General features: G+C 36.6%; 1 protein-coding gene across 22 annotated transcripts in view; it reads right to left on the bottom strand.

The window, feature by feature from the left end:
* cac (cacophony) overlaps nt 1–22,666 on the bottom strand; it is a 503,311-nt gene extending 480,645 nt beyond the window's left edge. For all 22 annotated transcript variants that reach the window (XM_067783991.1, XM_067783979.1, XM_067783982.1 and 19 more), the window contains exon 1: nt 21,936–22,666. The gene's annotated coding sequence lies outside the window, so the exon portion shown is untranslated. The remainder of the gene's footprint in view (nt 1–21,935) is intronic.
* Nucleotides 22,667–25,107: the final 2,441 nt, after the last annotated feature.

Here is a 25,107-nt window from a genome sequence, read left to right as displayed (position 1 = left end):
GTTGGGGCTACGATCAGATAATAAACTTTGGTGAGAAGCGTAGAAGATCGAAAGTCGTGTGCTCTTACTAAGAATTTTTAGTGCAAATACCTCACCCTCAATACGAACTGCTATGAGGTTTCTGCCTTTCCTTGGTCAGAATGAGATGGCGGTTCACTTTTTGAACATCCGCAATGCTTTTGAAAAAAGTTAAGCGGATAAATGCTTGAGATAGCATAAAGAAGTATGATGATGTATCTTCCCCAGTTAGGGTCTTTTGTAAGTGCTGATTTAGACACACTTTTCGGTATGTACCACCAGCGGATTAGGGGGTCAGAATATACCCGCGGTAGGTATGCCTATCGTAAGAGGCGACTAAAATACCAGATTCAAAGGGTTGTGTCCGTGGCGAATCCTGTTTCATTAACAGCCGAGGCTCTGGCTCTGGGTCGAAATTCTCATGGATATAGGGGATGGGAGAGCGGGATGGCCAAGAAGGTCGCATGTGGTTATAACAAATCGTTCCCGAGATGGTCGGGCTTGGTACCGGAATGTACCGGATCTGCATCCGGCAAAGAACCATCAATATCGATAACACTTCCCAAGGCCTTCGGGGAGTGTCCTTATTGCTACAATAATAACGACAACAACGAGCATTCTTATGTCAGAAAGTAGCGCCTATCTCCGGAAACCGATGTCACACACGCTGTAGACCAGGATAAGATTCTATGGGCTATCAATGGGTTCGAACCCCTTGTTGTATATGGTATCCTTACAAGATGGTTATATTCCCGAAGCCTGTAGAGGGGTAAGGATGTTGTTCACTTCTAAAGCAGGGAAACCAAATCACTTGGAATCCTACGACTACAGGCCAATAAGCCTCCTACTCCTTTATTCTTAAAAGACTGAAGGAGACTTATTGACCTACATATAAAACAACGCGAATTTATGCAAAATGGACGCAGCTCGACACACATACCGGAAAGGTAAATCTGTTTAAAGCGGCCTTCACGAAGTCCTCAGCGTACTCGAAAAATCATTAAACTGCAAAGAGTAAACCTTGGCACGTTTCCCCGACATTGAGAGTGCCTTCCACACAATTCAAACGTAGGCTATCTCCATAGCATTCTATGCTCAGCAGAAGGATCCTTAACGCAACCTTAGGAGCATGCTCAGTAATTAAAAAGACAGGGCGGGTGGTTATCGCATCTTCTTTGGATACTGCGTATTAATGTAATTTAAGAAAATTTTACCTTTGCTAGTCACATATGCCGACGGGTTAATGATTCTGATCGCAGGTTAATTTCTACCAATGATTGGTAGGTCAGGATAACGGAATTTTGCGATGGGCAGTGTAAAATAGGATTGGGTTAAGCCCGATCAAAAACGGAGGTTATACTGTGCACAAAAAAATAAAATAATCCCCTTCCTCAAATTACCGAGGCTTACGGCACAATGATAAGTCTCTCTTTCGAGATCAAATTTCTTGAAATGATACTCAATCAAAATTAAGCTGGAAGAAGAATATTTAGGGAGAGATCAAAGAAAGCTATGGCAGCATGCTACACCTAAAGAGGGTTACCGGAGGGAACCGCATTTCATCCATGTCATGTACAATACAGTCAATCCACCGATACTAACGTATGCAGCTCTTATCTTGTGGAAGGTGTTAAACAAGAAGAGCAGTCAACATACGGTTGGGAAGGTGCGAAAGCTAGAATGCCTGGGTGTATCAGGCACAGTGACCAGGAATAGTTAAACGTATTTTTTTATTTGATGACTCTACATGCGTTGGTGTGGGTATTGGCAGCGAAAGGGGCTTGTTTTTTTAGTACTGTTTTGCGCATGTTTGCTGTGCAGTAGTTCCGATAAAGAAAATAGAAAAGCAAACAGCAACAATACAACACCAACAATAAGGATCAAAACTTTAAAAATAGTATAAAGTTCAGCACCAAAGAAACAACAGGATGCCCTTGGGCGTGAACAGCAGGGAGCCACAAAAGATTTATAAAGGTTACGATGACGTCGGGTTTTGGGATCTAGCCCATAACAACCTGTCCGATGCAACCATCCCTTGCACGTGACAGACTGATAGGAGTAAGACTGTCCTAAAAAGCGTTTGGCAAAGTATGTCACTCGTTGCTTATTCATAAACTGGATATTCTGAGCTCTAACCAGGTCTCACGCAATGGATATCGTCTTATCTTCTTGGTAGAATCCAAAGATCTTTAAAAATGTATTATTTTCTTGCCGTTTATAAACGACATTACTACAACAATAAAATTTTCTAAAATTTTGATGTACGCTGATGATGCAAAAATTTGTTTATCCTATGCGTCAAGCGAAGAAAGGTCTCTTTTACCATCAGATCTGGACGCATTGCACAATTGGTGCACCATCAACTATATGCCACTTGATCTTAAAAAATGCAAATTTATATGCTTTTCTCGTAGATTGGTCCAGCCAGCTTCCTACACTCTCAAAAATTATAATCTTGAACAGGTACACAGTTTTATAGACCTTGGTGTTAATATGGACAGTAAATTTAACTTCAACCTTCAAATTACTGCAACTGTTAATAAGGTTAGAGGTGTTCTGGCGTTTGTAAAGCGACGTTCTAAATAATTTAGCGAGCCGTACGTTACTAAAGCTCTTTATACAACAATATGGTGCAATAATTTGGAACCCCAGATACCAGGTTTATATTGATCGGCTAGAATCAGTCCAAAAACAATTCTTACTTTTCTCCTTAAGAGATTTCCATTGGGATACTACATATAATCTGCCACTTTATACTAATCGCCTGAAACTTATTAATCTTCCCACTCTTGTTGGAGTCTTCCTGGACATTGCCGGGGCTTTCAATAATGTTTCAAAATGGGCGATTATGGATGGTCCTAATTACATTAAAGTACATTCTGCCTTAATCAGATGGATCGGCTGCATGTTAAATTGCAGAAAGATTACATCACAATGGGGATTGTACGCGGCCACGTAATCAGTGGACAGGGGACGCTCGTCATCAACCAACTGCTGAGGCGATTCGACAAGGGACCCGTAAAACTTACGGCTTACGCAGATGACGTTGCAATTTTCATAAGTGGAAAGTGCCTTCCAACGATTAGTTCTTTGATGGATCGGGCGCTTCGGGATATTCATACCCGGGCATCTAATGTCGGGTTGCAAGTCAATGCGGAGAAGACGGGTATGGTCTTATTTACAAAGGTGTACAAGGTCCCAAATTGGACCAGGCTTAACTTAGGAGGGGTGACCTTACAGGAGAAACCTTGCACAAATGCACATGGAAGCTCAACGTGGAGGAAAGGGTCAAGAAGGCCTCAACGGCACTCTATGCATGTAAAAGAATGCTGGGGTGTACGTGGGGCTTATCGCCCTCTCTTTCTCATTGGGTTTTTACAGCGATTGTAAGCCCTATTCTATACTAGGGAGTTCTTGTTTGGTGGAAAGCCACACAAAAAACAACATACCTCAAAAAATTGGCATTACGGGAGCCCTGAAAACAACCCCGACAGCTGCACTGTATGCCATTCTGCATATTCCGCGTGTAGACCTGGTAGCAAAGAACATAGCATTAACAACCGCAACAAGGCTCGGTGCCTCGGGGCAGCTTGTGCGCCGACCATATGGCCATAGTAGTATAGCGTCATCAATCACAAGACGAACAGACTACCTGATTCCCTATCTGCGCTTCGAGGGAGATCTTAAAACCACAATAGAGGTGGACGGTTGGGGCAAGGGTGCGCAAATGGCAGACGAGGCGATACATGTGTACACAGATGGTTCCAAAGTAGTGGAAGGAGTAGGGTCTGCGGTATAGTGTGCTGATCCGGAAATAAGCAGATCCTACAGGCTTCCGGATTACTGTAGCGTTTTTCAAGCGGAAATATTAGCCGTAACCAAAGGGGTAGAAACCCTGGAAGAGAATAGCTTAAGCTGCAACCGTGTTAACTTTTATATTGACAGTAAAGCAGCAATTAAGGCAATAATCTCGCATAGCACAGGATCTAAATGCGTGTTAGAGTGTAAGCAGTCTCTAGAGAGAATCGGGACAGAGAAAAGCATACATCTATATTGGGTCCCAGGACATATGGGAATAGATGGGAATGAAAAAGCGGACGAACTAGCGAAAAAGGACGCTTCCCTTGATGCTTGCTCCGTAAACGTCCCAATTAGACTGGGCGAGATTAAGCGAAGGCAAGAGGTGCACATGATCGACCAAGCGGGAAAGGCGTGGGTTCAAGCGCGGGGCTGTAAAGTGTCGAAGATTATGTGGAGGTCTTACAACCTTAGACTAACAAAGTTGCTTCTATCATTAAAAAGAGAGGACTGTAGACTCATGACGGGTATTCTGACTGGGCACTGCCTTCTGGCGTCACATGCCTATAAATTAGGCTTGGTCATTGATAGCAGATGTAGGAAGTGCGGGTTGGAGGAGGAAACGATCGAGCATGTTCTGTGCTCGTGCCCTGCACTTTCCAGGCTAAGACTCCAGCTATTAAGAGTGATACAGCTGTCAGATCTAGAAGCAGCAAGTGGCTTAAGTCCTAGGAAGCTTCAAGTACTTGCCAATAGGACGGAGTTATTTTATAACATAGGTCCTGGTTTTTGATAGGGTTTTTCAGTTTGGTCGTTAAAACAAACTTCTGGTAACACTACGGACTCAATCAGTCTCTGTGAGGTCCTCATGGACCGGCCAGTTCAACCTAACCTCCCACTCTTGTTAGTCGTAGGGAAATGCTTATAATAGCATTTATGATTAAACTACTGAATGGTTCGGTCTCTAGCTCATTTCTGTTGAGCGAAGTAAACTTTAATGCCCCTTGCCGGTCTTCAAGACATTTTAAACCTCTCTATCTAAAACATTGTAGAACAAATCTTGAATTAATTGAGCCCTTCCGCTGTTTGTGTCAGAACTACAACTCTCACTCTAGCACATTTAATGTTTCAGGCTCAGTTTTTTGCATTAAAAAATCTGTTCTTTCCTCTCTTAATAGTAACTAACTGTATTCATTAGCATATTGAATTCATTTTCTACTAACTCTATCCATTATATGTATGTATAGCTGATGAGGTTTCTTCTGTAGCTGGGCAGTTTTACATTTCGACGGTTAACAAACCACTGCTTTACTACGACTCGGCATGAACAGGATTGGCCTGGTTTCATTGGACCACTTGAGGGCAGTGTGCTGTCACAATGTCCATACAAAAAAAAAAACAAAACAAAAAGATTATTTTCCGACAAACGCAGCAAACCCATTTCGGAGGACTGGGGTCAGGAGACCAACCCGGATTGGGTTTCATACTTTCCCGGAACAGGGGAGTATAGCGCAGTCTCGCTGCAAGAAGCTGCTGGAAGGATGATCATTTTTGTGGGAGGGACGCAACAAATTAAATGGGGTTAGATGGTTTAAAACAACCTAACCAAACAGTTCCTGTTGAATACCCAGAAACCTGAGCATCCCAACAGACATCTGATTGATGAGCGAACACCGCAAAGGGGCTTAAGAAGTCATCTCCGTAAACATTCCTCATAAATACGGCACCTGAGAATACAGCCGTATGAATCCAAGAAACACAAGCAGGTTCTCAGTGAAATGCAGGCGTCGGATCTCTATACCAGGAATTGCCCGGTGAACTCTGTACTCAAATAACAATACCAAAACTTGCAGAAGAGGAACGCACACTCCTTAGGGAAACGCGAGTCACTCTAGCTCAACTTCGATCTGGACACTGCAACAGGTTAAACTCTTACCTATCCAGAATCAACCCCGACATACAAAACATATATCCTGCTTGTAACGTGTCCCCACATGACACCAACTATCTCTTCAACTGTATTGTGGAACCAACGCCTCTAACACCCCGCTCATTATGGTCCAACCCTGTTGAAACAGCAAGTTTCCTTGGACTCCCGTTAGAGGATATCGATGACAATTTGTGATCGGTCGTAGGTGCGATTCACTGCTACAACAACAACAGCAACAAAGGAACAACTACAAAAAGAGGCAAAAGATTGAGTTTTATTATTTGCAAATAGAGTGAATGCAGGCGGCCACCGTGGTGTGATGGTAGCGTGCTCGGCCTACCACACCGTATGCTCTGGGTTCGAACCCCGGGCAAAGCAACATCAAAATTTTAGAAATAAGGTTTTTCAATTAAAAGAAAATTTTTCTAAGCAGGGTCGCCCCTCGGCAGTGTTTGGCAAGCACTCCGAGTGTATTTGCGCCATGAAAAGCTCTCAGTGAAAACTCATCTGCCTTGCAGATGCCGTTCGGAGTCGGCATAAAACATGTAGGTTCCGTCCGGCCAATTTGTAGGGAGAATCAAGAGGAGCACGACGCAAATTGGAAGAGAAGCTCGGCCTTAGATCTCTTCGGAGGTTATCGCGCCTTACATTTATTTTATTTTTTAGTGGATGCAGGCATCCCAATAAACACTTAGGCTTAAGCTTACTTAGCTAGCATACCTTTCAAATCTCAAGCATTGTTGGCCAGCGGAATAATCATGTTTCTCAAATTGAGAAAAAAAGATAGTTCTCAACTTGTCCTCAACTGTTTTTGACGGAACGGTTCTTTTATTGATATCCAATATTAGATTCCAATGCATTAGTGTTTTCATGAAAACATAATGAAACATATATATAAGTTATTTTAAATATATAGTGCTTCATTGTTGCTTACCAATAGGTAGGCTAGATAAATAATTTTTCGACGTTTGCTTGGATCTGTCTAGTCTCAAGGCAGGTCCTAGATTTCGAAGTTCGGCAACTCCAAAGCTAGTTAATCTCTGTGTGCACTTTTGTAATGTTTCTCTTATGTTAATAACATGAAAAATTATATAAAACAATGAGCGTTCACCGCAAATAAAATAAACAAAACGATAGTTTATGATGAAATAAAAAATGTAAGAGTATTGGTTATAGTTAAAAAAATAAAATAAAAATTAGAACAAAATAAAAATTTAAATGAAATAAAATAAAGAAATTAAACGTAACCAAGATAAAATTGAAATATGAAAAATTGTATAAAATAAACAAAACTCAAATTGAAAACATAAGATAAACTAAAATAAAATATGATAAACTAAAATAAAAAAAAAGAAAGGTTTTTAATTAAATAGAGTTAGGGAAAAAAAAATAAAATGAAATAATGTAAAACAAAATAACATCAAATTTGAAATATCTAATAAAATAAAGCAAAATCTAATTAAAACATTTTAAAAACATTTTTGTAAAATAAAAAAAAATTAATTAAGTTAGGTGAAATTAATTTAATTAAAATGAAATATAACAAAGTTAAATGAAATAAAATAAAATAATATAAGGTTTAATGCAATAAATAAAAAAACGTAATTAATGAAATAAAGTAAGGTAAACTAAAATCAAAACAAAAAGATTTAAAAAATTAGATTTAGTAAGGTAAAATAAAATATAATAGAATGAAATAAAATAAAATAAAATAAAATAAAATAAAATAGAATAAAATAAAATAAAGAAATGAGGGCGGTAGGAATGGAAAGGAAAGAAAGGGAAAGGGAAGGAAGGGAAAGGAAAGGAAGAGATGAGAGGAAAAGAAAAGAAAAGAAAAGAAAAGAAAAGGAAAGGAATGGAAAGGAAAGAAAATGAAAAGGAAAGTAAATAAAATGGCCGTCGGTAGTGGTTGAATTTCAATTACTCGGCGAACTCTAGTGAAGTTTAAATTGCCGTGCAAAATACATCGTCTGCTTTGGCAGTCTACATCTTCGAGTACATTTATCCCGACCTTTTTTCCAATTTGTGATGTACAGCTTTAGTATTTTACTAAATATGTTTTTCATGAAAGAAACCAAACTGCATTAATAAAACACACGCACAAAAAAAATAAAGAAATATGGAATACGAAGAAAAAATTGGATTGATTTTCGCCATAGGAAAGTAATTTTCACGTAAACTAAGATGTTCTTGTCCTTGGTTATAGGAATAAGTTTCTTAAAAATGGAGAAAATTGTATTAAAAAATTTAAGAATTTAATTGTCTGCGGTTACGAACCACGTAGTCAAGTCCGCAAATCGAGTATTCTTGTTCACTCAGCTAACTCGTACTTGTAAATATTGTGAGAAATATTCAATCAAGCATTCTCGATTGAAAATTTCTATTCAAAAATAAATACTTCTTACTCATTACATTGAGATTCTCCTCAATTCGAAGAAAAATGGTTTCATCATTTTAGTTAAGTACTCTTTGTGCGTGAATAGATTTCTACACGTCAATAAAATGTAAAATCTCAGTTAACAGTAAATGAAGTCAGTATATTCCGGACACGGTTGTTGACAACCGCATACAGTTTGCAAATCAATATAATTCATTAATTTTGCCAAGCGCTTTAATTTTTACTTTTCAGCAATTCTCTTTTACTAGAAACAATAAATCGCTTCTGAAACACTATAAACGAATTTTCGTATCAATTAAATACGCATACATACCATGTACATATGTATTATGAAAGTGTGTACACAATTTTATACCCGGAATCACTAGCACTTCCATTCTGCTTGTACATATACCAAGACGGTCGTGGCATAGCGGAAAGCTCAGCGTACTGAAAGTCACAAGTGCAAGTCCTCAAACAAGTAACATAATTGCACTATAACTGTGATCCGTGAGGTCTCAAAAACGGCTTAACCAATTTCGGTAACTCTTTTTTTTTTGGTTTCCGTCGTTATAGTTAAAGGATGGTTTAAGAAACACTTGTTTTTATTAAAGGTAAGCGGAATATCCAAACTTTATAATAGAGGTTCCATATATGAGTGGGAGTGTAAGTTAGAATGAGAGTGGGAGATTTAGTGAGAGTTGGAGCCGTAGCGGGAGTAGTAGTGGGATTTAGAGTGGTGCGAGAGTTGACACGGGAGTGTGAGGTGGAGTACGAATAGGAAATAGAGCCAGTGCGAGCGAAGTGCGAAGGGGAGCGTGAGTCAGAGTTGGATTGGTAGTGGTAAATGGAGTGGTAATGGTAGTGGTAGTGAAAGCGGGAGTGAGAGTGAGACCGGGAATGGCTTTCGACGTGAGAAGGAGATATGCAAATGGAACAAATGATGGATATGAATAAGCAGGAAAAAGGAATTAAAATGGAGGTTAAAGTACACGAGAATGATATAGAGAGAGAAGAGAGGAAACGAAGCTGAATTTTTGAATTTAAGCAAACCAATTTTCGGGCAGAACAAAATCTGCCGGGTACACAATTAGTTTGAAGAAAAGTGTTAATGCTTTTGAATTAACATTGGGTATTTAATGGTCAATAGCTATGCATAGATATGTATATCACATACATATTTATTCCAATATATTGCAACAAGTTGCTGTATGTCGTTCATGAAAGGAAATATTTAATAAAATGTATTTGCTCATTAACGACGTGAACGGTTTAATTGATGTTTAATAAATAAGCAATAATTTACATATATAAGTCGAAACTATATATCATATCTCATCACATCACCATAGCAAGAACGCTCAAGACTTGGGGCAGATGGAACGCAGCACGTATAGCCATATTATCAAAGTGTCACTTAATTTGGCAGACCACAGAGTTGAGTGTCAGAAAAATACTAAGATATGATACATCTGGATAACGTTAGTTTTAAAATATCCGACAGATCACAGACTGCATTTATGGGGAACTATCTTCTGGTGCCAAAGGCTTTTAAATTAGGTTTCGTCAAATTTGAAAATAGGTTGGGTGAGGTTGACGTAAGGATCTACTTTCTAAAGTAGGAATAAAGGAAAGAGGCACTGGAATTGAGCTCTGCAATCGAATATCATTGACAAGAAAATAAGCGTGTTGAAGAAATAAGATTGAACCACTTTAGATAAGGCAGGCAGGAACATTAAGAGGAAAACTGGATGTTTTGAAGCAATGATCTGTTATATGAGTTTGAGTTGGTAAGATAATTTAGAAACTTTATAGAAATACCATCATCTCCAACAGCATTGAAACTTATCTTTAAAAGACATCTTGCTACGTCAAGGTCAGACACTGCAATTAATTCGAATCTTAAGTCATCTGTACAAGGAGATGATTGACGTAGATTGGAGGCATAACGAGAAAATGCTTGACTAACAAAGGAATTTTAAGAACATCAATTTCTAGGGCGCAGTCTTGGTTATCACTGGTATGGACATGAAGGCTTTTCATGTATTTCCACAAAACATTTGGTGGCAGCTTAGAGTTCAACCTTTTTAGAATGAACTTACGCTTTTTTCGCCTATCAATTAGATATGCATAGTTCCTGGCAATTTTAAAAGCACACTAAATTTCATCCGTTGTATTTTCCATCCAAGCATAGTATAGTTTATTATACTGTACAAAACTGTTAATAAGTTTGTACGCAGAATCATGCACTTGACTGCTTTGTATTACCGAGCTATTCAAAATTCCTAGAAAACCGTTGTGCTTTATAGGAGGGGTATCGTCATAGATGAGTACGAGGGTTGCTATTTATATTTTCAGCTTAATAAATTTTCGAAGTATTCTCCATGATAATCAATACACTTTTGCATGCGTTCAAACCAATTTTCGTAGCACTTTTTCCATTCCGATTGAGGTATTGAGGATTGAGCTTTTGTCAGATTATGCGGGATCCAACGCGAACAAATTTTTTTCATGCAATATCTTATTGATGCTCGTCATACTAATGCCCAGGGATGCCTCAATCTCACGGTAACTCATATGACGATCTTGCAATATAAGTTCGCGCACAGCGTCAATGTTTTGTTGCACAGCAACTGATTTTGTACGACTTTCACGACTTCCGTCCCTGAGCGAACGGCGGCCACGATGGAATTCGTTATACCAGCGTTTCACAGTGGCAAAGGATGGGGTTTCATCTCCAAAAGTGGAAGGAAGTGGTTCAAAGTACTCATGTCTTGATAATCAACGTCGAAAGTCGTAAAAAATCATCGCACGAAAATTTTCACGAGTTAATTCCATTTTTTCGTTGAGATACAATTTTTAAGTTACTGTAAACAAAACAAGTTGTGCTCAAATGTCAAAATTTTTAGAAGAAGGTTATGCTTGAAAACGTCAAGCTTTCATTTGAAAACGTCAGATGGCGCCGGCAAACAATTAATGTTGCCAAGGCTCAAAATATAAATAGCAATCCTCGTACAAGGTAGGTCCTGTAGCAACGATTCCTTTACTCCTCAAGAACCGCACATGAAGCTGCTTTAAATTGTCGCTAGGAAAAGCAAAAATTTGATTTAAAAAAATAATAAGGAAGTTTAGGTTTTCGTGCAAATGATCTAGCTTCATTGCATTGCAAACTTCTGAAGCATATTTTTAGAATACACTAACAAAATACCCGGCTATGCATTTGCTACGTCCTTGCAAAATCGCAACTTCAAAACCTTTATTAGTTTATTTTTAAATGGTTTTATTAAGCGGTTTTATTTAGCTTGACTCTGTATAGCGAACAGAATTGCGTAATTGAAAGTGACACTTGGAATATGGTTCAGAACCCGATGACAATGTAATAATAAGAAAAAAGGGGGAGTCCCTATCGGATCGAAATATTTCAAAAAATCGTATTTGTGTTCCGACTTGTTTCATATTTGGAGCACATAATACATACCTGAATAGCAAGCGACCTATGAAAAATTCGCCGGCAGGTGGCGCAAGGATCAAGATATTCAAAAAAATTGTATTAGTGGTCCGATTTGGCTCATATTTGGAACACATGTTACATACAGGAATACGAATCGCTTTATGAAAAAAATTCCAGCTAGGTGCTGCAAGGATAGAGATATTAAAAAAATCGTATTAGTGGTCCGATTTGACTCATATTTGGAACACATATTACATACAGTCCGGTAGAAGTAACATCAAAATGGTTTGGAGTTCGAGGGAGGACAAGCATACGTGGCACTAAGTCGTGTACAGTTTTTGCAAGGATTATGTATTGAGGAGTTAGATTGTAACAAATTGTCAGGAAAGAGTCCTTGTAACGATGAGTCACTAAATGAACTAAATAGAATGAAAAATAATAGACAATTAAATAAAAACTAAACTCCTGAAAATAAAACAATTAGAAAAAAAATTTTAAGTTAAATGGTTTTATTGAAAAAATACTTACATTGAGTAATAATAATATTGAAAGCTTGAAAATAATTAGGTAGGTCCTAGGTACTAGCCAGCACACTCCTCATCAATCTAGGACGTTCATGACAAAAATAAATAAAAGCGTTGGGCGCGTGAAATTTCTAAAAACGTGAGGCGTAGCATAACCTGATTAAGGTTCAGTTGGTCTGACTTATACATATATGAAAATATAGTATATTACTTAATGTAAGTATTGTTTTCAACAAATTGTCAAAACATAACAAAAAGTGCTAAGAAAAAATTTAAAATGGAAAAAGGTGCTCACAATTCGTTGCTTATATTTGATATAGCAACGTTTTCAACGTCAAATATACAAAATTCTGAACTCCCTTAATTAATTTATTCACATTTTTGTCATCGAAACAAAGGGTAATAAATGGGAAAAGTTGTGTGCATTCCCATGCATTTCAATCTAATGTAAATGAACTTAACAATACCGCAGATTTGTGAAAAATTTAAACAACGTGACATCAGGACGGACAAGGCGACAGCTGTTTCGATTATACCTTGTAAATCTCTTCAAAGCCTTTTCTCCCGGGAGGGGGAGTCGAACCCGCACTCCTACGATAGTTGAAATGGTTATAAACGCATTCAGCTACGTCATGCCTTAGTTGTTGTAAAGTTTTTCCCAATTGCCTTCTTCGCATATATTATCTTCCACACATGACATAATTCATGTGATGAAGTTATGCCTGTTTGTAAGGCGGTTTTCAGAGAAACTTGGTATTTGTTGTTGTTTTTGTTCTATTTATAGAACTACAACGAATTAGCCAAATGTTGTCTACTTATATGAGTTAACCGGGGATTGCCCGTATCGCTTTAAATGTATGAAAACATTTATTTCAAGCAATTTTTAATTTTATAATTTATTTAATAATTTGGGAAAAATTTAAACAACGTGACATCAGGACGGACAAGGCTGTTTCGATTATACCTTGTAAATCTCTTCAAAGCCTTTCCTCCCGGGAGTGGGAGTCGAACCCGCACTCCTATGATAGTTGAAATGGTTATAAACACATTCAGCTACGTCATGCCTTAGTTGTTTTTTTAGTTTGAAACACTTTACATCTAATTAGTCACTTCGATAAGCCTAACCAAGCTTTTTTTGTCTTAAACACTTTTTTTCACTTCGAAAATTTACATTTCAAAATTTTGTCTTGACTAAAAAGCATTTTCTAACCTACTACAGACATTTGCTTACAAAAAAATATGAAAAAAATTCTTGTTCTTCTTCTTTTCCAAGCGTGCGTAGTCCTAACGACCAGCATGCTGTACGCTTAGCTACATGAAGCTTTAATGCTTCGCAGTTTGAATGCAGCCGACGCCTTTAGTGCAGCTCTCCATTCAAATACATGTGTTCGACATCAAAGCGTACAGATTTCATAAGAAGCGTCTACTACGTTTCTATGAAGCTACGCCTCATGTGCATCATCCCTAACACATTTTTTTTACGTTCCTCTTTAAGCGCGTGCCTACACTTAAACACTTAAAAGTATCGACAAATCTAGAATTTTTTCTTAATTACTAATTATCGAGGCAGAGATCTAGTTATTTAATTGCCGTTTAGCACTTAGGTACGAAAAATAAGAAAATCTCGTTACATGTAAACTGGGTGTTAAGTTCTACTCACCTCTCACCGATAGATAACACCCAAATAAAATATTACTCATACGCCATGTGGCACACTCAATTCCATTACGAATTCTTTGCACAAAGCAAACACATAACATCACAGGAAATGTATTTACTTTTTCTTCCAAATTAGCGGAAAATTTTCTGTTATGTGCAAACAAACAACTTATAAAATATTATGTAGCTATGTGTGTTATGTCAATATGAATTACGTCCGAAACAAAATTTCAACCAATAATATGTCTAATGTGATTTTTATTCATACTGAGTTTTATAACTAAATTGCATTTGAGAGATTTGAAAAAAGTACTTGTAAGCTTATTATTTAATTATTTATGCTGAATGAATGTGAAGCAACTATACAAAAAATGCTATTAGTCTAGGATGAATCCGGAATGAGTCGCAAAGGAGTGTGCGACCAATGCCAGTGTTGATGCCTTTGTATGAGTTGAACTGTTCCCTTTTGTTTTAGCATTTCATATGAAGAGACTAACTGTACCCCTTTATACCCGAAAGGGATCGATAAGACCAATCCCTTTTGTAACCAAATGGGAACATATCGATTCAGCAAGGACTCAAATAAAGCACAGTCGAATTTTTCATGGCAGAAACACATTCGAAGAGTTTGCCAAGCCACCAAATCTATTTGATGTAAGTTCGCCCACTTTTCAAAAAGGAATAAAAAATATTATCCGAAATTTCAACCCCAACTCCGGCGTAGTCGTTAAGTCCTAGTAATTTAGGCGCGGTATAGGGCTCCGCATTTTTCTTAAACAACTCGATACAATCACCTGTAATCTTGTTTATTTTACTCCCTTCGTTGCCGTTTTTTTAATATTTCCTAAAATGGGCTACATAGATTTCAAACTGACTAATCCCAACTTTACCCGAAAGGAACTAAAGGGGATCAATTATACCTAAATGTAGACAAAAGAGATCAATCAGAGACCAATCTTTTTAGAGATTGATCGCACAATTTTTTGCAGGAAAGTGTTGGTTATGCCAGTAGAGTTAACTGAGACAGCAATCGCGTTGATGCTTTCGGGAATATGTTTCTCCAAAAAAATTTAGCTTATAGCGAGATTTAATCACAACCGCTTAAGAACGTGCGGGTTTTTATTAAAAATTTTAAGCTGCAAGCTATTAACAATGGTCCCAAATATTGAGGCAGTATGAAGAATTTCGTAGTGAAATTATTTTATTTAATTCCCTTAAGGCATTTTGCTTTCACTTGAAACAGTCTCCGGCTGTATTTTCGATCGGATATTATAGAGTATTTGAGTAATCATCAGAAAAAGGTTAAAAAAAGCAAAAAAATATCTTTTGAAATAACATACGTCGTTGTTATAGAAAAATCCAAAAGGAATATGTTAGTAAAATAGTTCAAATCCACACTCATAATCGATTTTGTGAGGTGTGGATGTTTTGTTGGTCACTAAATGGTTAAGAAGTTTTAAATAATAAGTAAAACATTTTTTTTTAATGTTATTTAACTAAATTTTTTATATGGAAGAAAACACCCTTCGGAAAAGATTGTCAAAAATCGATGCGAATTTTAAGAGACCTATTACTTATGCTTCGTTAGACTAAAATTGATTGAGCTACAACTGCATACACAAAAAAAAAATGAAAACTTTAAATAAATTTTCATAAAGTTTTTTCGAATTTTAGAAAACGTTTTTCGGGTTGGCTTGTATAGTTTCAAGTTTTTTTTCTAAATTATGGAAAACAATAAGAAGAAGGATTTAATTGCAATTGATTCTCAAAACCTTTTCGAAAAAACTCAAAATCTCGAGAAAATGTTGAGCTTTTTAGTTAACGCTTTATGAACTTTTTTGGGTACGCAGTCTTGTAGCCCAATCAACTTTTGAGAAGCAAAGTACAAGTTATAAGTCTCCCAAATTCAATTCATTTGCAAATAAAATTTCCAAAAATCAGTTCGAATTTTAAGAGACTTATTTGTGCTTTGCTTGACTTAAATTGGTAAGACTACAAAACAGAATAATAAAAAAAAAAATCAGAAAACTCTAAATAAATACTTTGTAATTTTCGTAATATTACTTCGAATTTTCGAAGATTTTCGAAAATATTGCGGTTACAAAATATAGACATTTTTTTTAAATTATGGAAAATACTTAAGATTTTTTAAGAATTAATGAGCTTAACGCCGATAAATGATAATTGTTATTCAATTATTATTTTTGGTTTTATTGGGAAAAAACTGAAAAGAAGCAAACATTTACTGGCATATTGCAACGGTACCGCCACGTCATCATCGTCAGGCAAATTGTGCGAAAGCGCGAAAATAGGATAAAACTGAAATAAGCCAAGAAAGCAAATACAACACCACAATAGCCCAATGGTTAGGCGATTGTGATTTCAGCAGTCTGACCGCGGTTCGATTCCCGGTGAAACCTGTTGAAATAAATAAACATTACGAAATTACCTGACGACGATGACGCGGCGGTTTTCGAAATGGTACCATCACAATATGCCAGTAAATGTTTACCTCTTTTCAGTTTTTCCCAATAAAACCAAAAATAATAATTGAATAACAACTATCATTCATCTTAAGCATTTTCCATAACAACAAAATTTCTATATTTTGTAAATACATCGTTTACGAAAATCTTCGGAAACATTTGTTGGCATATTGCGATGGTACCATTACGAAAACCGCCACGTCATCGTCGTCAGGCAAATTTTGTGAGAGCGTGACAATGGGATAAAACTGAAACAAGGGAAGAAAGCAAATACAACACAATAGCCCAATAGTTAGGCGATTGTGATTTCAGCAGTTTGACCACGGTTCGATACCCGGTGAACCTGTTGAAATAAGTAAACATTACGAAATCACCTGACGACGATGACGAGGCGGTTTTCGAAATGGTACCATCGCAATATACCAGTAAATGTTTCCTCCTTTTCAGTTTTTCCCAATAAAACCAAAATAAAATAATTGAATAACAGCTACCATTAATCGGTGTTAAGCTCATTAATTCTTAAAAAATCTTAAGCATTTTCCATAACAAAAAAAATTTCTATATTTTGTAACCGCAATGTTTTCGAAAATCTTCGGAAACATTTATTGGCATATAGCGATGGTACCATTTCGAAAACCGCCACGTCATAGTCGTCAGCAGGCAAATCGCGTGAGAGCATGAAAATGGGAAAAAACTGAAATAAGTCAAGAAAGCAAATACAACACAATATCCCAACGGTTAGGCGATTGTGATTTCAGCAGTTTGACCGCGGTTCGATTCCCGGTGAAACCTGTTGAAATAAATAAACATTACGAAATTACCTGAAGACGATGATGCAGCGGTTTTCGAAATGGTACCATCGCAATATGCCAGTAAATGTTTCCTTCTTTTCAGTTTTTCCCAACAAAACCAAAAATAATAATTTAATAACAATTATCATTTATCGGTGTTAAGCTCATTAATCCTTAAAAAATCTTAAGTAAAGTTGAACACACCATTAAACATACAAACATTATGGAAAATAATTAAAAGGAATTTAATTTAAACTGAATTTCTAAAATGTTTTCGAAAAAATTCTTAATCTTAAGAAAACTAATAGAAAATTTAGAACTTTCTATTTCGAGTTTAATGAAACTTTTCGAATATACTTCAAACCTGCAATCAAGTTTAATCTAGCAAAGTACAACTTATAAGTGTCTCGAAACTCGTATTGGTTCCCAACAGCTTTATTTTTTATTTGAAAGAAAATCTGTCGCAAAAAATTTTTCGAAAATCGAACTTTAGAAGACCTTTAACTTGGGCTTTGTGAGACTTACAATTGATGGGTCGAAAAAATTGCATACACAAAAAAAATTAAGAAACCTCTAAATAAAAAGTACGAAGTTAACGTAGCATTGTTTCCAATTTTCGAAATTTTTTCGCAGATATTTCTGAAGTTGTTTTGCATAGTCTCGGTTACAAAATTCATAGAAGTTTTTTGTTAGCTTATGGAAAACAATAAGAAGTGGAATTCAATTGTAAACGAAATCTCGAGAAAATTTTGGAAAAATTTGGTGCTTTTTATTTCGAGTTTTATGGATTTTTTGGAGCATGCAATTTTTAGCCCAATCAAGTTTAGTCTAGCAGAATACAAGTTGTAAGTCTATCAATATTTGTAGTGATTTCTGAAAATTTTTTCCCGAAGGGTGCTTAATAAAGCTAAAGTTTTTATATGAAAGGAAATCTGGAATATCCCCGGAAAAAAAATTGTCAAAAATCGGTGCGAATTTTAAGAGGCATTTGTGAGGCCAAAACCAAGCCGAATACACAGATGGTGATATCAAAACGAATGCTGAAAATTTGCCGGGCAGAATAATGTCAAGTAAAAAAAAAATTTTCATTCATTTCGATTAACTGACATATTTTTTATTTAATAATTTGGGAAAATTTTAAACAACGTGACATGAAGAGGGACTAGGCGACAGCTGTTTCAATTATACCTGTAAATCCTTTCAAAGCCTTTTCTCCCAGGAGCGGAAAAAAGGCTTTGAAGAGATTTACAAGGTATAATCGAAACGGCTGTCGCCTTGTCCGTCCTGAGGTCAGGCTTTTAAATTTTTTTCAAATTATTAAACAAATTATAAAAATTCATTAATTTTCATACATTTAAAAGCAATAAGGGCAACCCCCACTTAATTCATACTAACTGACACATTGTTGTACAAGGCGTTGTATGGAAAATAATCAAGAATACCTGGTACTGAATTCACCTTGCTAAAAATTCTAAATAATAACTTCGAAATTTACGTAAAATTTTTTTAAATTTTCGAAAACTTTTCTACAATTTATGTATATTGGAACGATTTTCCGTCATCCCTTGTCAAATTTGGGTTCGAGACAAACCGATTTCGGCGTTGTGCCATTATCAGTGTCGATTTTCGTTCAATTTTGAGATTGTAATGCATTGCCCCGGCTACAAAAGTCATAGAAATTTTTTCCTAAATTACACAAAAGAAAAAGAAACATGGAAGGCTGAGTTCGGGTATAACCGAACATTACATACACAGCTGAGAGCTTTGGAGACAAAATAAGGCAAAATCACCAGGTAGGACATGGGTATCAAATGGATGGTATTAAAGAGTATTTTAAAATGGAGTGGACCATAGTTCTATAGGTATACGCCTTTTCGAGATATGGCCATAAAGGTGGATCAGGGGTGACTCTAGAATGCGTTTGTACGATATGGGTATCAAATGAAAGGTGTTAGTGAGTATTTGAAAAAGGAGTGGGCCTTAGTTCTATAGGTGGACACCTTTTCGAGATATCGCCATAAAGGTGGACCAGGGGTGACTTCGTACAATATGGCTATCAAATTAATGGTATTAATTAGGGTTTTAAAAGGGAGTGGTGGTAGTTGTATATGTGAAGGCGTTTTCGAGATACCGACCAGAATGTGGACCAGGGTGACCCAGAACATCATCTGTCGGGTACCGCTTATTTATTTGTATATGTAATACAACGAACAGTACCAATATTCCAAGGGCTTTTGATTTCGCCCTGCAGAACTTTTTCATTTTCTTCTACTTGATATGGTAGGTGTCACACCCATTTTACAAAGTTTTTTCTAAAGTTATATTTTGCGTCAATAAACCAATCCAATTACCATGTTTCATCCCTTGTTTCGTATTTGGTATAGAATTATGGCATTTTTTTAATTTTTCGCAATTTTCGATATCGAAAAAGTGGGCGTGGTCATAGTCGGATTTTTTATACCAAGATAAAGTGGGTTCAGATAAGTGCGTGAACTTAGTTTAGTAAAGATATATCGATTTTTGCTCACGTTATCGTGTTAAGGGCCGAGCGGAAGGACAGACGGTCGACTGTTTATAAAAACTGGGCGTGGCTTCAGCCGATTTTGCCCTTTTTCACAGAAAACAGTTATCGTCCTAGAATCTAAGCCCCTACCAAATTTCACAGGGATTGATAAATTTTTGTTCGACTTATGGCATTAAAAGTATTCTAGACAAATTAAATGAAAAGGTCGGAGCCACGCCCATTTTGAAATTTTGTGTTATTTTTGTATTTTGTTGCACCATATCATTACTGGAGTTGAATGTTGACATAATTTACTTATATACTGTAAAGATATTAAATTTTTTGTTAAAATTTGACTTAAGAAAAATTTTTTTAAAAGTGGGCGTGGTCGTTCTCCGATTTTGCTAATGCTTTTTAAGCATACATATAGTAATAGGAGTAACGTTCCTGCCAAATTTCATCATGTTATCTTTAACGACTGCCAATTTACAGCCTGCGGAGCTTTTAAATTACCTTCTTTTAGAAGTGGGCGGTGCCACGCCCGTTGTCCAAAACTTTACTAATTTTCTATTCTACGTCATAAGGTCAACCCACCTACCAAGTTTCATCGCTTCATCCGTCTTTGGTAATGAATTACCGCACTTTTTCTGTTTTTCGAAATTTTCGATATCGAAACAGTGGGCGTGGTTATAGTCCGATATTGTTCCTTTTAAATAGCGATCTGAGATGAGTGCCCAGGAACCTACATACCAAATTTCATCAAGATACCTCAAAACTTACTCAAGTTATCGTGTTAACGGACAGACGGGCGGACGGACGGACATGGCTCAATCAAATTTTTGATCAATACTGATGATTTTGATATATGGAAGTCTATATCTATCTCGAATCCTTTATACCTGTACAACCAACCGTTATCCAATCAAAGTTAATATACTCTGTGAGCAAATCACGCTGAGTATAAAAATAATTAACTCACGAGACTTGATACAAATTGCGACTCCTGTATGTATATTATGGCCAATAAGGGACAATTATTTAAAAGTTTTACCGAAAAGTGGTCGATCTCTCACTAAGATTAAGAATTAATGCTTTAAAAATAGTGTTGCATAGTGTAATTTGCTTCATAATTTGGGAAGTTTGCAGAAAACGTATCCGTTAAACTGGAGTTCCTAATTTTCTATATTTTTGTTTCTTTTTATAAAAAAAAAAATTATATCTTGACATTTATTCCGAAAGAAATTATGAAAAGAATAAAAGTCCAGCCCTTTAGCTATGGAGGGGACCCTCCATATAAAACGATTCTTCTAAATATCTGGGGTTGAAACTTCTGTGATCATATCAAAATTTTTGTTACTAATGTCATAAATTCGTCAAAGAAAACCCAAAACCAAATCTCAGGTTAATATTGCCAGTTTCGATACGTCACAATAAGAGATATAAAAACGAGCAATAAATGAGCAACTATTCAAAAAGACTGTTCGTAAAAAGTTTACACGCTGGGTGAAATAAGCGAACGAGTCAATTGAGCAGCGCATAATCAATCAGTTCGATTTTAACACGTTATAAGTGCAGTACGCGAATTCATTAAATTATGAAGATCTACTAGCGAAATAGTGCTTTTAATAAAATGAATTTTATACACAGAACAATTGCGTTTGCTCATTCGATAGTTCAGTGATTCGAACGATGACAGGTGGCACAGAATTATGGAATTTCTGAAAATTCGTAACAGTACTAATACTTTTCCGCATACACTTTGGGCCAATTGCGATATTACCTTGAAATTTTATACAACGTCTTCAGTTAATACAAGAAGGATTCAGCATGAAAATGGACATAATTGGTCAGTAACAACTATTTGCATATAGGATATCACATGAAACATAGAGAGAAGCTAAAACAACTAAGACTTGGCCCGTTTATTGCTGGCATTGTATTAAGTACAGTAACATGAAATATTTTTGGAATAGGCCTGACACTGCGCACTTATTAAGTTATGGTTATGCTTTTTTTACAATTATTAAACAAAAATGTTCCTATAGGTTTTAAATACAGATATTTAGGAGAATGTATTGGTAAAAAACCTTATTTCATTTGTACAAGCCGTTCCTTGGTTATCGGGTTGTTCTGCTCTTAACAAATAAAAGTGCGAATTTCACCATTATTTGCGAACTTTTATTAAAAAATGTTCAAAAACAAAAAAGGATGCGTGATTTGTCATGAAAAAGCAATGGGGATCCCCGATATTCCATAAATTTACAACTAGTAAAATTCTTCGGCCCAGACTTTTTCGACTCAAAAAACAAAAAAGACAAAATACAAATGGGTTCCTGCTTGCTTCTAGTATACGTACCAAGTAACACTGACATAAATTTTTTACGTCATCACTTACGTTTAAAAAAGTTTTTCAAATTCTGGATACAAAAACGGGTGTAAGGAAGCAAACTTAAAATTTACACCCACATAATCATATTTATTTTATATGTATCTCGAGGTAAACATATGAGAACATATTCAGTGGCCACCTGTATTTTTGTATTTTTTTTTTTTAATTTTTTTAAATTTCAGGTTTTTTCAATACGAAACCGTTATACACAATTGAAATACTTTTAACTAACACAATTTGGACAAAATTGATTTGAAAACTTTTATTTCATGCATTTTCTGCAAACATATTTTTATTTTTTTTTTTTATTTTTTTTTTATTTGCTCAATCGTGCTCAACAATTGGCTCATGCTTCTTCGACATTCATTTTATTTGAAAATTTTGCATGCCTGAAACGCATTTACACATTTACGCTTATAAGATTTCGCACTTTAACACTTCTTTTGCTGCTACAAAGTTGAGACGCAAAAGAAAAAAAAAACACCGTCGGCAAACTTAGATGCAGAGCCTTAAAACACCACCATCAACAACACAACACAGCACAGCACTCATCAGTACTGCAACAGTCTTCTGCAGCAGCAAAAAGAAAACCTCAAATCACACAAAGAACTTTAAGGCCAAAAGCAAAAACACTTATACAGACACAAGAAACAAGTGTATCCAAAATTTGTACGCACGCATTACGCACACTCACCGATTGTTACGTACACGCACACGAACGTAAAAAGCACAATACATGCGACTATTGACTACACTATCACCGTTAGATGCGTGCTTTTGCAACTTACTACGCGAACTGATAAAATATTCCCAAGCGTGTAGAAATGTATTAAAGTAGATAAATACAACAAGACTGTGTTATAATGATAACAGTGGTAAGCCGACTGCTATGGTATGTGTGGCAATTTAAACAGAGTAGCGCAACGACACACACACATACGCTAATGTGAATCAACTAACATGAAATACGCACATTAATTTCCAATTCGCCGTATTGGATTGATAAGAGAGTGCGTTTTTTTTTTTTGGGGATTTCATGTCGCCATAGTTTGATGCAACAAATGGTTGGACAAAACACTGAGAAAAATTGTATTTATAGTTCATCATTGTAATATACGTAGCTGCAGCAATTAGAGATAAACTTTTAGGAGCTATCTACGGTTGCGTACCATTTGACGCATTTGTACAGTTTTTTTTCATTTAACTAGAGACAAATCATAACTTTATCAGAAAAAGTATTTAATGCATTACTTAATGTTGTGAGGAACATGGACGAGTTGATGTAGTGGTAGCGTGCTTCGACTACCACAACGAAGATCATGGGTTCATTTTTCGCGCAATCCAGCATCAAAAATTTACAAAATTTTTTTTTTTTTCAATTAGGGAAAAGATGTTTCTCTTGCCAGTGATTTGGCAAACACTTCGAGTGTTCTTCTTCCATGAAAAGCTTCTCAGCGAAAACTTATCTACCTTGCAGATGCTGTTCGAAGTCGAATCGAAATTAGGTCACGTCCCCTCAACTTGTAGAAAAAATTGGAAGGAGCACGACGCAAATGGAAGAGAAGCTCGGCTTAAAACCCTTATGGAGTTAATTTTGTTCGGCGCAGCGCCGATTCGGCCCATGGTGAAATTGGATTTTTGATATGCGTGTGAGCTGTCAGTCTGCAACGACTGCATTCTTTTAGGAGCAAATTACCACCTGAACGACAATATACAGTGCGCCACACCGTCCATAAAAGCCCAAAAAATGTGAAAATGGAAAAATTTTTTTTTAGAATTTTTAAAGGAAACCATAAATAATTGTTGTAACATAATTTACCGTTATTTCCATCCTTTTGTTTTGCAAAAACTGTAGAAATATTTTAAATTCCGCAAAATTGTGCGAAAAATTATATTGTGGCAGCTAGTTTGTTTCACTGTTATAATATTTATTTTTATTATTCTCCAAATAATTTTATGCACATATGAAGTTTGTCAAAAAGTAACTAAGTGTGTGTCTTGAAAGTGGCAAAAAGTTGGTAGCTTTGGTTGGCAGCGTGGAAATTTGCTTTGAGGGAAAACCCAAAAAAGCATGCGTTTGTACGGGACAGCTAGCATTCAACTGATTCTTGGTTATATTAGGTTAGGTTAGGTTGGGTGGCAACTTCCCTGATAGGGGAAGCTCACTTGGAGAACATGAAGGTCCGTTGTGATACCACATATTACTTACTTACTTAATTGGCGCTTAACGTCTAAACGGTTATGGCCGTCCAACAAGGTGCGCCAGTCGCTCCTTCGCTCCGCCAACTGGCGCCAATTGGTCACACCAAGGGAGTTTAAATCGTTTTCCACCTAGTCCTTCCAACGAAGTGGTGGCCGCCCTCTACCTCTGCTTCCATAGGCGGGTACCGATAGAAACACTTTCTTAGCCGGATCATCAACTTTCATTTGCATAACATGGCCCAGCCAGCGCAGCCGCTGCGTTTTAATTCGCTGGACTATGTTGATGTCTGCATATAGCTCTTACAGCTCATCATTAAATCTTCTTCGGTACTCGCCATCGCCAACGCGTAGAGGTCCATAAATCTTTCGAAGAACTTTTCTCTCGAACACTCCCAAAGCCGCTTCATCTGTTGATGTCATGGTCCATGCTTCTGCCCCATATAGCAAGACGGGTACGATAAGTGACTTGTAGAGTATGATTTTCGTTCGCCGAGAGAGGACTTTACTTTTCAATTGCCTACTTAGTCCAAAGTAGCATTTATTGGCAAGATTGATTCTTCGCTGGATTTCAGTGCTGATGTTGTTGCTGGTGTTGATGCTGGTTCCCAAATAAACGAACTCTTTTACTATTTCGAAATTATGGCTGCCAACAGTAGCGTAGTTGCCAAGGCACATATGCTCTGACTCTTTGCTCGATGACAGCAGGTACTTCGTTTTGTCCTCATTCACCATCAAACCCATCTTTACCGCTTCTTTTTCCAGTTTGGAATAAGCAGAACTAACAGCGCGGGTGTTTAGGCCGATGATATCAATGTTATCAGCTTATGCCAGTAATTGCATATGCCAGTAATGATACCACATATAATAAACTAAAATAACGGTGACGTAGATATAACTACTTAGAGAATCGTTGGGTAGCAACGATAAAGTTCCGAATGATCCAGATCTCAACCTTGGATAGCTCCTCGGGGGATCC

This window comes from Eurosta solidaginis, chromosome 4 (assembly GCF_040869045.1).
Source record: "Eurosta solidaginis isolate ZX-2024a chromosome 4, ASM4086904v1, whole genome shotgun sequence".
Classification (NCBI taxonomy): Eukaryota; Metazoa; Arthropoda; class Insecta; order Diptera; family Tephritidae; genus Eurosta; species Eurosta solidaginis.
This window is presented reverse-complemented; position numbering and strand designations above follow the sequence as displayed.